Genomic DNA, 14,694 nt, shown 5'->3' with positions numbered 1-14,694 from the left:
GTGTTCCATTAGCAAAGATTCAAACCTTACATACCACATTTTTCTAGGGTTAAAACAGACAAACAAACAAAACAAAACAAAACCAAACCCAAGCTACTGAGAAGACATGGGTCACAAGGACCAGTTTTCTGGATAGGGGGATGTACAAACAAAATTTGTTATCAATCATTTTTATCACACAAATCTGACGCTGGTCAAATGATTCCTCCCTTTCCTGTTCCTCATGAATGCAAACCAGTTTTTAAAAAAGCAGAGGCACACTGCTATTTAGGTACTTTGAAAACACCTGGTGGTGATCAGAAGCCTCTGTGTCAGTTAACCCACTTTACTGCTGAATTAATTCTAAGAAAAAATACTATCTTCCATAGCTGTTGTTGAACCCCTGAGGAGCTGGGTAGAAGTGAGGAAAATATTATCATTAAATTGCCTCCTGTGTTATCATCTGGCTGTGCCTTCCAGAAAATACAGGTGTCCTGCGTCCCCAGTTCTGGCTAAGTGATGATGCTGAAAGTTTCTTGGTCTGGGCTTAAGCCTTCAGTGGTCTGGAAATCTGTACTGCCATGTATTGTAGTCTTCATACTTATGTACATACATCCTTATGCAGAGTCAGGAAATAGGTCTGGATCTGGAAGAGCAAAAGACAGATTAAGCTCACCCTATGTACAACCATCACACAGGAAAAGTGGATCTCTGAGGCCAGGCTGTTTTGAATAGCCAGGCCTGGAGTGGATGAGTATTAATACCAAGCTATGAGCACTGACTCTCAACAGCTGAGAGGTTTGATATTTCCCTGCATTACAAAGCTTGGAGGTGGTTGGGTTGGGAGAGGCTGGGGTGTCCACATTCAGCTGTTCTCAATATTAACTGCTATTTCAACGGTGTATTATTTATACTCCTAAAAGGGAGGCTCATCAGCTCACTTCTCATTCTTTTGTGAAATGCTGGGATCCTACCAGACTGCTCAGATCTGGTTTCATTCCACCAGGGTAGAATTTATATGGGGAGGCTTTTGAAAAGCTTCACTTAGTTTATGATGTCAGGCTTAGCCCATGAATCACCTCCAAGAAGAGGTTCAGAACTACTTCAGATTATGTAAACTCTGCACCTGACAACAGATGAAGTAGAAAGGTATTTTGACAAGATAGGAGAAAATGTTGAACTCCTGTTGACTTTGTCCAAGTGGCTTACTTGGGGCTTCATCTAGTCAAGAAGCAATGCCAAGTGGAAATTCCAGAAGAAAGGGCATGAACTTCCTTTTTTGAGGTATCTTGAGTATGCAACAACTCTCTCACGCTATTTTTTTGGCCTGTTTAATTCTAAGGAAACTCTAGAGACATAGTGCTGTCGAATGAAGTAAAGACATAGAGCTTGTGAGAAATCCTAGTACAACAGCATAGCACACTGCCCGGTGTAGGCAACATTTCAAAGGCGTGTGTCTTCTTACTGTTGCAATTTCTTAACCATGGGGTCATAGAACAGCTAGCTACCTCAGGAGGTGATAATGATTAAATGCTGAGGCAGACAGGAAAGGTTGTCATACAGTTATGGTGACCGGGGAGGCTCTAAATCTAAAATCTCATGTTTGTCACTATCTCTTCTAATTTATCTTTCAATGGAGTGTTTCAACAACGTGAGAAGTAATTAGAAGTAAATATGGAGGTTTTCTCCGTCTGCTTATATTTTAAATCCACAGTGGGACAAGCCCAGCACAGTGAATTTGCAATGGGTTTTACTCTCTGTTATGTACAGTACAAGATATTTAGACCCCTGGGCAGGTTTACAGGTGGAAGCAGTGAAATTGCCATAGCACTGATCCCCAGATGCCAGTGTGTCCCCACAGGGCAGTAACAGCAGGACAAATCCCAAAGCTTCCAGAGTGTTTTCTGGCAATGAAGACAGAGCACCTCTGCTGTAGGAACAGATGGGAAGCTTTGGGTTGGGGAAGATGTGCACGGAAAGGACTGCTGTGGGGTATAGCAGTCCTAGCCAGGCAGGGCAGGACACCAGCAGATCTGCCACCCCATCTTTCTTTGCTGCTGAAGGACACACTGTCATCACCATTTATACATTTTCTGCAGTTGTACCCAAAGCAATACTGACTTGGAAAAAAAGAATATTTTTCTTTCCTGAGTTGGATGTCCCATTAAATTAACCAGGCTGGAAAAACAGGTTTATCCTAACGAATACTGGCCTATAGTTCTGTCAGAGAAATGATAAGGGTTTATGCAAAGGCGTATACTTAAGATCACCTTATGAAAACACTTAGATTGCATTTTCAGCTAGTGTTAACCTTCCAAAATTTAAAAAACTGCTGATATTTGAGAAGTTTGGTGTTCTTGTGGCAGGGACACAGCTGAATGCTTTTATTCAGAAGGAAGCAAAGTTTGTCAGAATATACTGGATGATTATACAACAATCAGTCCTGTTCAGATGACACATCTGTTTTTTCAGACACTGGCAGAAATGCCATCATAACAACAATATTTTGTTCCCAGAATCACTAGAAAATGAAAAGAAAAAAACAAACAAAACCAAAAACCCAACTAAGCTAGTCACTGTCTCCACCTGGAGGCAAAAGGCTGTCTGAAATAACCAGTTTGTCCCATGAAGAAGAGACCATATAGACAACAGGGAATTGCAAATATTTGCCAAAAGCCCCTGAAAAGCCAGGTATTGTCAGCTTCAAGTGTAGTCTCAGGGCTTATTTTTTCTTGTCTGAAACATGAAAGAAAGCACTGCTGCTATTTAAATAACAAGTGTTAACTTCTAATTGCTCTGAAATATCTCTGGTTTCCAAGGACTGTAGCAGGAATATAGTACCTGTACTCCTCAATAAGTTGTTTTCCTTGTTCATCACAAAATCTTCTATTTCTTTCCTCAACCATTTCTTTTCCATCCCTGTTTGAGTTCATAGGATCATGCAAGAGATATTTATCACTTCACGTCAGAGCACAGTTAGCCTGAAGTGAGTTTTGGGGTGCCAGGAGCATTTGCCAAGTGACTGCACACTGATGCTGTGGACCAAAAATCCCCACCAAAAAACAAAAACATCACTAAGCTCACAGATTAATGTTAAATGCTTATTTGACACCAGGTCATGTTTCTTTGTGACTGGGGTGAAAAGGGTGACTGGAGTCCTGTTTGATCTCTCAGAAGAGGTCCAATATGGGAAGAGGGAGGTCCCTGCTCAGTCAGTCAGAACAGCACTTGCTGAGAGAATAAGGTGTAACAAAATGTGGCTAAACTCCCAACCTGACAACCATGAAATACATCCTCCTGCAAGTCAAAGTGCAACCCAAGCCTCTCTGATACCACTGGGCAGCCCAGATGGTGAGGCAGAGACCTTCTATTTTGGGCACAACCAGTAAATTCTGTAGAGAGTTAGATCAGCACTTGGGTGAACTGGAGCTTTTCTGGAAATAGGTAAGAAAAAGATAAATCTGATTCTCAGTCAAGAAGACATGCTGTCCCTAAGGAGAAGATGTCACGTGCTACAGCACTTTCTATGCCCTCTCAGAGACCCTGGGGACCTCAGCAGCAGCCACAGGGAAGACAGTATACTCAAATGTAATATGAAACTTGCCTTGGTTTGTTTTTTATCCCTGTGCTATCTAGGAGGCGGTTTGTCTTTTCCATTTGCCTGGGTTGAACATTACAGGGAGGAAGCTGGGGAGACAATGGAGCACAATAGAGACAGAGGTTACAGATATTTTTTTATCTCTCAGGAGGAATTCTACTGTGCAAAAACATGTGAATTTTACACAGCAGTTTCAGAGAGAAAAAACCACAATGACAGAGCTTGTCATACTGGTTTTGAATGCTAAGAGTCAGGGAGGGCTGGTCATATCTCTGGAGGAACAGTTGTGCAAACAAGAGGCTTAGTCTCACAGAGGCACACTGATGTGCATTGGCTGGGGAGTCTGGCACTGCAGCAGGAAGAACTCCAGTGTGTCACAGCCTGGGATGTAGCTCTGTGCACAGTCCTAGTCTACGATCAAACAGTGAGCCTTAGTCATCCTCTACCTGCCGGTCACTTAGCCACATCTCAGATTCCCACTCTACATGCATACATTTCATGGCTTTCAGCCCCACTGAGAGGTTGGGGTGGGGTTTCCAGGGAAATGTTCCAGTGGACATTGGTTTTGTAAGCTACCAAGGGTGTCATCCAGATGTCTCCATGGTCAGTTGGAGATGAAAATTAGAACAGAGGGGAAATGAAGCTGAGATAGTATTTCAAAAAAATCCCTGCATCAGGAAAGAACTCATCTGTATACTCAGCACCATCTTAAAGGGTTAGCAGGCTGGACATGGACATTGTGACCCAAAAGTTTCACCATGTGTGTATTTCACTGCTGTCATGAAGACAGTATCTGAGCTTTTGTTCAGCATTTCAGTGTAAGGAAAGGTCATTTTGGTCTTTGTGGCTCCCAGGGAGTATTGTTTTGAGTGTTATGCCAAAGGATGCCCAATGTGATGAGTATTTGCATGAGAGTGGAAATGGTTCTGTTTGCATTTGGATGACGGTTTGAAATGGTTCTGTGATGGGTTCTCTGATGAGTTCACTCCCACCAGCCAGAATTGCTCCAGGAAAAGTTCAGTGCTTACTAAGTGTCAGAGCACAGCTGTCCATGGAGCTCTGTGCTGCCTTTTGGACATCATGTTACATGTGTGTCCAGCTGTGGCTGCCAGACACAGACACCCCCAACAGTGCTGCCTCAAGGTAGTGCCTACACCTAGCTTCCCTCTGGACCAGGAGCTGCTGGAGCTTCAAACTGCTGCAGCTGGGCTCTATCTGTGCAAGGCAGTAAAACTTACATCAGTGGCAAACACCCCATCAATTGGCATGTCTTGCAAAAGAAGCAGGACAGTATTTGGATAACAATCCTCCAAGGGTGACGTACATGCTGCAACTTGTGATGGCACTGGCTGACTAAGCAAAGTCCGCTTTAAAAGAACATAGCTGGAGTGTGCTACAAGCACTGCTGTTTTTGACGAGGCATTAAAGAGAAGTCCTCACTGCTTACTGCTATTCCCATTTCAGGAGTGCCATTGTGTAGGAGTGAGTGTCTAGTAAGGCTTTTGCATCAGGATGCTAGCTTGGATTTGCTGGATGGATTCCAATTCAGGCAGTTACCATTTATCTCTGCAAATTTTCCATGCTGTTTCAGTTGGCTACAGAATGATTTCTCATTTCATGTTCAAATCTGACTTTAATAGTTACTTCATACACTTGAACAATTCCTTTATTTCACACTCAGTGGTGGGTGGAAGGATGTTAAGTAGCATATATTTGGATCCACTTCAGTGGAAGCTATTACCGTCACTACTAGGGTTACAATGATGAATAAATCCATGCCGAAGGGAGCAAACCAGCAAACCTGGAGACTATTTCATTGTAAAACCTACTGTGGGGCTTAGAGTACCCTACTCAATATACCAGCAGCTCATGACATAAATCTGTACTAATTCCAACACCTTTCTAAGTGTTTAGTTTGTGAAAATGTTTTGTGCTTATGCTAACCCTATGAAATTATCTCTCTCTTCACTGCAAACAAGCTCAGTCTCTGCAACAGTGGCCAAACTCCATCCTAGATGCCTGCAGTTTTACTGACACTCCAAGAGCTCTGACTGCTTCTTGGCTATTCAAGTTCCCTCACTTCCCAAGTAAACTTTTTCTTTTATATTCCAGTTGTTGAAATTATTTTGTCACCCTCTGCTCAAAACTGCATTTATCCTTTTCCTCCCACTTTTCACAACTGTTGGGATTATCAGTTCAGCAATGTGCAATGTAGATTCTTGAGATCTGATGTCATCTTGCTTGGCATATGTTACACACTCAAATAAGTTGTTGTGAATAATGTACCATATGTATACCTCCCAGGTTCTTGCAGCATTGTGAAGACTTATCAGTGCTCTAATTGTATATCATGTAAACCAGGATTTTGTTATGCAGAGCTTCCAAGTCTGGTGTTACCAACGGAAATAAAATCCTCATCTCACCCTCTCTTTTCTGCTCTGCATATCAAACCCCAAAAAGTCCTGGGAAAAGACTACTCTTTTCAAGATCTGATCTTTCAATGATACTGTGGGGAATACTGTAGGGATGCTGTGTGCCAGAGTCTGAGATGCTGCAGACCATGACCTCAAGCCTGGGAGAAAGACAGTGATCCAGAATGTCCAAACTAGGCAGATTGGAACCGCAGTGCTATTGCTCTAGCTGCAGGCCATGCCCAGGCCTTGGGTACTCTCTGAAAAGACCCAGTAAGGAATGGTCCCCACCTGGAGACAGCACAGCAGGCAGACACTCCACCAAAGGGCCCCTTCCTCCTTTTTTGCCAGAACCTGGGCATCCTGTTACAGAGCCTCCCTTCAGCAAGCCCTGAGCATGAATTTCTTGGCTCCTGTCACAGCCTGCTCCCATCACCACCACCTTAATTTCATTTTAAAATCCCCAGCAGCCATGGGCACACACAGACAATGAGGGAGAAGTCATGGCACTGCTCATGCCAAGTCAGACACACACTGGAGCGCTGGAATCCTTTTCAGCTTTCTGTAACAGGCAGACCCAGGATGCTTCTACAGGCAAAGGGCTGCATGGGGTGCCTCAACACAACAAGCTCCTGCTCAGATGGAGCCTTTCATTTTAACTGATATGGTCTCAAAAATAGTCCATTTTCTGAGAAACTTCTGTAATATCCTTTCCTGAAGGAACATAATAATTAGTCCACATAAAGCAGAGCTCTCCAACTGGTTCTGAGCTCACAAACAGAAGCATTGGCTCTAATGAACCACGTTATTTTTCCAGCTTTATTACTTTCTGCATGCATGTTACTGGCATCATGTGTTTAAGTGATTCAAATTTAAAGACTTTTAAGGTATTAGAGGGACCTGGAGTCTGACCACCATTGTGATACCTGATTTACAATTAGCAATACATTCTGTTTTTCCTGGATCCCATTTGTACCCTGGGAAAACACCAGGAACAGATGGTTTACTATCCAAATTTCGTAAGCAGTTCAAAGAGGACTAGGCACCCTGCATGCTGCAAACATTTATAGCACAATAAGCTCCTGCTAGCCACAGCCAACTGCGTTGATTAAGTTAGCAGTAAGTATGGGGAGAAAAGCCCAAAGCAATACAGTTTTATGAACATACTACATTGTCTTGCACAGTATTTAAGATTACAGCCAAAGAGCTGACACAGATGAGAGTTCTACATCTAGAGCAGAGACTTTAACTTTCATATTAGGTTATTGATCAGTACCAGGGCTAGCAAAAGAGATCTTTAGTTTCATTTTACCTTGCAGGTGTGAAAGGCTCTTATAGCAGTTTTTGGTGAGGAGTATCTGGAGTGCATTTTTTTGTTGATGCTGATTCCTTAACACAGAGATAATAGTAATGGGAAGGTTTTACTTGCTTAATGGTCTTTGGGCAACTGAAAAGGTATCTTTGGTGGTCTTGCTTTTGTCCAACAAGAGTTAAACATTATCTATCTGCTCTCTCTTTGAGCAAGACAGTGTGAAAGAGATTCTGGTCAAGATTCACAAAGCTCAAGCTGATACAGAAAATGAAAAGCCCATCTTCTACAACTGCATCTGAAGTGCAAATCAACAAGAAGGTGTCTTTCTTCTATGATTTCTATGTATGTTTGATTTCTAGCTGTATTTTTTAAGTCCATCAAGAACTCTACTTCAGCAGAGATCAACAATCAATAGAATATGCAGTCTAATCGTTTTCTTTCTTGCTTATCTAAAGTGAAGAGTCTAATGAGTGCAGCACACTCTTTCTTGCAGGTGAAATATTTCCATAGCTTCATCTTGGTATCTGAAAATATGAAAAGCTGTTACAATCAGCATAATGACTCATTTAATAGCTCAAACATATCTGCTCAGAAATCACTACGACTCATGAAGTATAAGGTTCTGTTCCATTAGTTGTAGGAATAGTGACTTGCAGGAAAAAAATTCATGTCAAATAAATGCTATTAGCTAAGAGTATCCATGCTATAAATGAAGTTTTAAATTTGGAATTTGGAGACAAGTAATGTCATGTGCTCTAGGTTACAAACAGGCTTTGTTACACAAGCTTTGCACTGCATTTTTAAACTAAGCTATGTGTGTTAATAGCTATAAAATATCCTCTGGTTATCCATAAGGTTAGTGATTCAAGAGTAAAAAAGGTTTTTTTCAGAGTCAGTACTGAAACAGAGTGACACTGTTTTACTTGTAGGACACAAAACCCCAGGACTTGATCAAGTTGGTTTCATTTACATGTAATACATCCTAGTTTAATATGTATTGAAATGAAATATGACAGAGAACCTGTCCAGATTCTTCTGGAATCTGAAGAGAATTGAAGTGCATTTGCTGCTTGTACTTGCTGGCTTGACAGCCAGCATTTCATTTCCTGGAAGAATCTGCAATCACGCTGTTCAAGGTCTGCTGAGAATTGAGACTAATTGTGGTGACAAGGCATCATCAGGTTTGGCACTTCCACGGCAACAAAGTTCTGCTCTTCTTTCCAAAGACCTAAAGACTTTAAAATACCTTTTGGAAAAACCCACAGCTCTGCCTCGTGTTCGACTCCTCAAATAAAAAAGTTTGGAAAGGAAGGAAAACAAAATTCACTCATGCCTTTACACAACTAATGTTGTTCAAAGAAATTCAAAGGGTGAGTATTAAATCATTAGGAAGGAACAAGATAAAAAGCTTCTATCAAGAAATAATGTTTGTCTTTTTGTTTTTTCACTGTATCATTTTGTCAAATGCCCCAAGAAATTATCGCTCCTAAATGTTCTGGGGTGAAAAAATTACTGGTTCTCAACAAAAAGAGAACACATCATTTAGAATATCAACCTGCTTGCTCTTTTGAGGAATCAACCAAAATTTCAGTCTCCTTTGTCTTATATCAAAGTACTTATAAATGAAATCAGTTTTAGCATGATGTGCTATAGAACACCTTGGCAAAATCAGGCAGTGGGATTACAGACTGCTCTAAGTGATGAACACACTAACAGATTCCCACTCGGGATCCTTTCTTTATATTCCCGGACATGTTGCTTGCTGCTCCAAGTCTTTCTTTGGCTCACAACTCTCAGTACAGTACCCCTCTTCAGCTCTTGTCTTGTGACTTCTGAGAATTAATACTGGGCTGTAAAAACTCCTTTGCTTTCACTTTTGATAGATGGATAAAGTGATCCCAACAGCAGCTGGGGTCTCCAAGGCCACCTTGGGGGTCAGTCTCAAGATATGATGCAGCTGCACATCAGGCTGGGATATATCTGAGCACTAAAACCTTTTTGTCTTGCTTCAGTGTACAGGTGCATGAGTGAGGAGATACTGAAACACACTAAGAAACAATTTAGGTAAGTTCTAAATGCATACTGTTTTTTAAGAACAGTATTTTAAGCTTCAGGTCCCCTCAAAAAATATTGTCCTTTTAAAAAAGCTTGCCTAAAGGTTTTCCCTTGATCAGTAATTTTGTTCTGTGAGTTAAACAAGAGAAATGCATACACGTCTTTGCCAAAATGCTTAGTTTGCTATATTCTCATTCACATGGCTCAGGAGATCCTAGGAACATATCCTGTTTTCCTTCCAAATGGCAACATCTTTCCAACATTCACACCAGGCACTGTCAATGTACCTGAAGTTACCAGAAATTTCTTGCACAATTCAGTTAGCAAGTTATTGCAAAGGTCCTGGAAAAGGATGAAGAGCAGAGGAGCACAAGCAGTACAAGTGCTTGTGTCAGACCAAGCATCTCATCTGTTCAGTGTTGGTGTTTGACCTGTGAAACCATTGGAAGTTTCTGAAAAAAAATGCACCAGAATAAACTGATTTTGTAAAATCATGGAGAGGGAAAAGTGGGAGTACATTAATAAGTCTGCAATCAAATGTAGTCAGAAGAAATAAGTAGGCAATATAAATACACCTATAGTAACTTAAAATGAATGTATATCTGTTCTTTCTAGGGTGTGTAACATTTTTATAGGGATTATCTCAAATCAAGTTCCAGGAAGATACCTGGTAAAATCTACAACTGAAGGAAGTGTTACTAAAGCTGAAAAAACACAGAAGAGCTATTAAAACTTCAGGCCACACTCAACTGACTGCAAAATAATTAAAAGGATATCATTATTATTCACAACTAGCAGATAATTGCTTAATGAAAATCAGATTGTTTACATACTATGGTAATTTCTGAGAGCACAGCCTATTTTATTTTGTTCAAATGGTCTTTGGAAAAAAAGTGGTGTGGTTTTGTTCTGCACTGGCTGATTTACAGCAATATGCTATTTCAATAATAGCCCTAAAAGATCAGCAGATGCAGTGAACCAATGCAGGATCTAAGGCTGTTGAAAACCCTTCAAATAGCCTGACAATTCAGGGAGCACATGTCATTCTGGCACCTACTGTTTTTTACTTCAAGAATACAATTTGTGATTCAAGAAGTAAGATATTCCCTCCATGACAGTGGACAATTTTCTTAATGATGAACAAAGAACCTCTCAAAACTGATTCTTCTTTATGTCAGACTTTGCCAGGCACATGAAAAGAACAGAATACAAGGATTCTGTGCACCAGAACTGTTAATTAAAAACTCAAGAGTAGAAAATGCAGTGTTATGCAGATGAGGGCAGGACTTTTCTATCAACACATGTCCTTACTGTGAAGGAGGTAAGGAAATCTTCCTTTACTCTGCCAGATAAAACAGCAACCTCATGCTCTGCAAAGATTTTCCAGACTACAAATCACTTTAGAAACTTGGCAAGTACTTTAACCAGCTCTGGAAACCAGCCTCTTGTATTTCTCAGGAACACCCACCTCTCCTGCAACCGGATGAGTCAGACAGTATCCAGGAGCTTCATTCCAGGAATCTGGCCCACTCAGAAACCCAGGAAAGAAGCACAGAGACCTGACATTTTCTTGATAAAAGGGAAAGCACAGTGAGCAAACACTCTGGACAAAGTCTACTCTGAACATTGAACAAAAAGCCCTAAAATTGCCATGGGTTCCTCTTCAACTGTTTTCCTTAATGAACTATACAGGTTAGTAAAACAGACATCTGCCCCCACTTTTCTATCACTAATATCACAGCTTCCCTCATTTAAGCTGTGCATGAGGTTTGTTTCAGAATCAATCCTTGTCACAGCTATGGGTGATTTTCTGATGTCCCAAGACAGGGCATCTATATTTATTTGTCTTGTCTCTTAGTACCAACCAGTTATTAAATCCCAGGAAAAAAGCTGTAAAAACAGGAATTTTAACATCCTAACATGTGTTGGAACTTCCCCAGCTAATATGATGAGCAATTTTATGGACAGCTGGCAACCTTCAGGTTCAGTCTTCCTCCATCTGGTGGGACTGCAGGAGAGCAAACTGGCACAGTGCCAGTGTCAAGAAACACCAACATAAGTCAGGAGCCTTCTACACCAAACTGACATAAACATACCTAAGTGTGACCTGAGGCTGACCCAAGAGAAAGCTAAGCTGGTAATTTGAGGAGAAATGTGGGTAGTGACCACTGTCTTTCACTGGGGGACTGTCATTTCACCTGTCCTACTTCTCTTTGGAGTCTCTGGTGTAAACTGATGTCTACTGACCAGGGCAGCAAGCAGCACAGAGCCCTTGGGGATTGCTGTCATGACTGCCCATTGCTGGAGGCAGTATCTAGCAAATAGGGTGCCACCCACAAAATATTCTTCAGGAAAAAAATCAGTAAGTATTCTGCCTCCTTCAGTCCTTTTAAGCATGTCACTCTGTTGCTATGTTCCTTGCACTGGGTGCCACCAACTGCCAACACCATTTCAACACTTTGTCTTCTGTCTGCGAAGACAGCTACCTGGCTCAGCTAAAATAAGGACAGCAGATAAACAGAATAATCCTTGTGCACGTCTAAGAAAGCAAATAGAACAGATGGGAAACTGCTTTCTTACCCCATGGAAGCCAAGGGGATTTCTGAGTTTTTCATATCCTGCACCAAGGAAACAGGACCTCACATGGATTTTTGTGAAAAATAAGGTATGTCTGCCCACTGCAGAGAAGCTACTAATCCACTGGCTCAGACACTTGCCAAGAGCTGTGGAGCAGCCAAAATGAGTTCTCACTTTCCTTAATTCAGAGCAGAGAGCTGAAATCCCTTTCCCACGTAATCACAGAGTACCAGCTAGGAGAATTTGTGCCTGTTCCATATCCATCAGTTCCCTTCCCTCCCCTCCAAATTTCTGTCTGGGTATGAGCAATCCTTCCTGTCCAAATCACTACGTTTCTTTGTAGAGCATGTAGGTGTAAAAAAATAGCTTTTTCCAACAGCAATTTCAGCAGGACACTTGTCGCTGGCCATGAAGGTGCTGCAGCTCTTCTTATCATGGCTGCTGCTGAGCAGTCGTAGCTTGGTTTTTGTTGAGAAGGAGAGCCATGGAAGTGACTTTCTGTGAGAAGCTGCTAGAAGCTTCCTCCATGCCTGGCAAAGCCAATCCTTGGCTGGCTCTGAGAACAGACATGCTGCTAAGCCAATTAGAGAAGTTGGTAACACCTCTATGATGACATATTTAAGACAGAAATCAAAACCATAAGCAGTTCTTCTGAGGGGTGTGGGGAGGTGCGGCAGTGCAGCCATCCTGGCGCACAAGCATCCATGCAGCCAGTGCGACCATAGAGCCAGCAAGCCTTGCTTGTCTGGCTGCCCTGAGCCAGATGCTCTGTAGGCAGAAGGGCAGGGGCACCAGCAGCAGCTTTTCCTTTCCTGCCCCCCGCAGGGGGAGAGATGTAGAATGGCGCCTATGCTGTGCATGGACAGTGGCAGGAACATAGTGAGCAACTCCTCAGCATGGACCCAGGACTCAGTCTTTCAGCACTGCGAAATCCTGTAAGAACTTTTCAGTTGACAGAACTTGAGAACAATAGTACCTATGGACAACAATTTTCTTCTGAGTCAGAGAATAGGAAAAGGTGAAGACACATGAGGAGAACCAACATGGCAGCACTGAGGTCAGCAAAGAAAGAGGGAGAGGAAGTGCTCCAAGCACCAGAGCTGAACTTTTCTTCTGCAAACTGTGGTAAAAGACTATAGTTAAGTAAGCTATCCCCCCACAGCTCATTGAGTCCACAAGAGACATGCAGAGGTCCACTTGCACGACAGAGAGAGTGGATGCCAAAGGAACTATAAAAACCTGCACTCATGTGGACAAGTGACTCACAGGCAACAACTTCGGGAAGTGTGGCAGCGGCCTCAGGGGAGACAAAGAGTTACATTGTCCCACCCCAAACCCCTTGTGAAGGGCGGCCCAGGTGCTCTGATTGGGTTTCAGTCCCTGGGGGTTCTCCCTTGCTGTGTTTCTGATGGTTCCTGACCCTAAACTCCACCCTCGGGGGTGGGGACCCTCGGGGGTTCTGTCCCTCAAAAGCCCCTGCTGTGCCTCTGTTCGGGGCTCTCTGTTCTGGACTTGACTTTGTTCCCATGCTGAATAAATGGTTTCATGAACGGGAGTCCGTCTTGTTGGTGTTTGATGCTGGTCCCCAGAATCCTGCTGCTTCCCTGGACAAGATCCTGAAGTTGCTGGCGGCAACAGGGAAGTTTGTTTTGCCCATGAGGACTTTGCAGAAGACTGGGTGGGGCTGCTGCTCATAAGAAGAGAACCAAGTTGAGAAGTTCACAGAGAACTGTCTCTGATGGGGTAGACCCCACAGTACAATGGAAGAAAGACCCTCTTCCCCTGAACAAAGAGAAGAAAATTAGAAGTGATGAACTGACCAAAAAAGCCCATGTTTTGACTCCCTGCGCTGTTAGTGGGAAAGAGGGAGGGGCTGGGAAGACTACCCTTTTTAAAATCTGTTAATGAATTTTTCTTTATACCCTTTAAATATGAGCCTGTTTTGCCCTTAGTGTTTTCTCCTAATCTTTATCTAAGCTGATGAGCCCTTTGTGTTCTTTTCCCCTCCTCTGCTCAACTATAGCAGAGGAGAATGAATGAAGAGTTTTCATAGATGTCTGGTATTTCAACCAGTGTCAAACCACAACAAGTTGTAACGTACTACTGAAGAGATTTTCAGAGATGTCTTTCACTAAAGGTCACAACTCAGAGCAAAACTCACTGTGAAATCCTGGCCTGAACATACATAGCCCAGTGTGTGTTCACTGTATGTTTCTTTTCACAACAGCAAATGACAATACAAGCAAACTGGACTCAACCTCTATCACTTGAAGGTTGCTTTGGGTAAGCTAGAGCTTTGCATAGACTTCTACTTTCTTGTTTGTGCTCTCCCTCTCTCACCTCTCTGTTCCTGAAAACAAAAACTGTGAGGTGTCTGTCTGAGTTGGCAGGCTGCCTAGCTGCCCTTGTCAAAACGGCTTGGTAAATTTGATTAGAGCATTGAATGTTTACACAAGAATTGCTTCTACTTAATGAGCTGCTTGATACTCAAGGCATATAATTTCTATGCACTGAGGGCTTAAATGAAGGACCACATTCTGAATTTTGATAACAGTAAATCACCAACACATGCAACAAGAACCCACATGCAACACTTGAACATACACAAATTTGGAACATTAACATTTGTGATGAATAAAACCAATGTGATTTTAAAGATAAAGAGCAAAAGGAAGGTGAAGAGCACTGAGGAAAATCCTTGTGCCATGGGCTGGTTTACTGCAAGATCTTATTTACTCTAGATGAACAGTGATTCCTGATCT

Source organism: Parus major, chromosome Z (assembly GCF_001522545.3).
Source record: "Parus major isolate Abel chromosome Z, Parus_major1.1, whole genome shotgun sequence".
Classification (NCBI taxonomy): Eukaryota; Metazoa; Chordata; class Aves; order Passeriformes; family Paridae; genus Parus; species Parus major.
The sequence above is the reverse complement of the archived record's forward strand: the minus strand, read 5'-3'. Positions refer to the sequence as shown.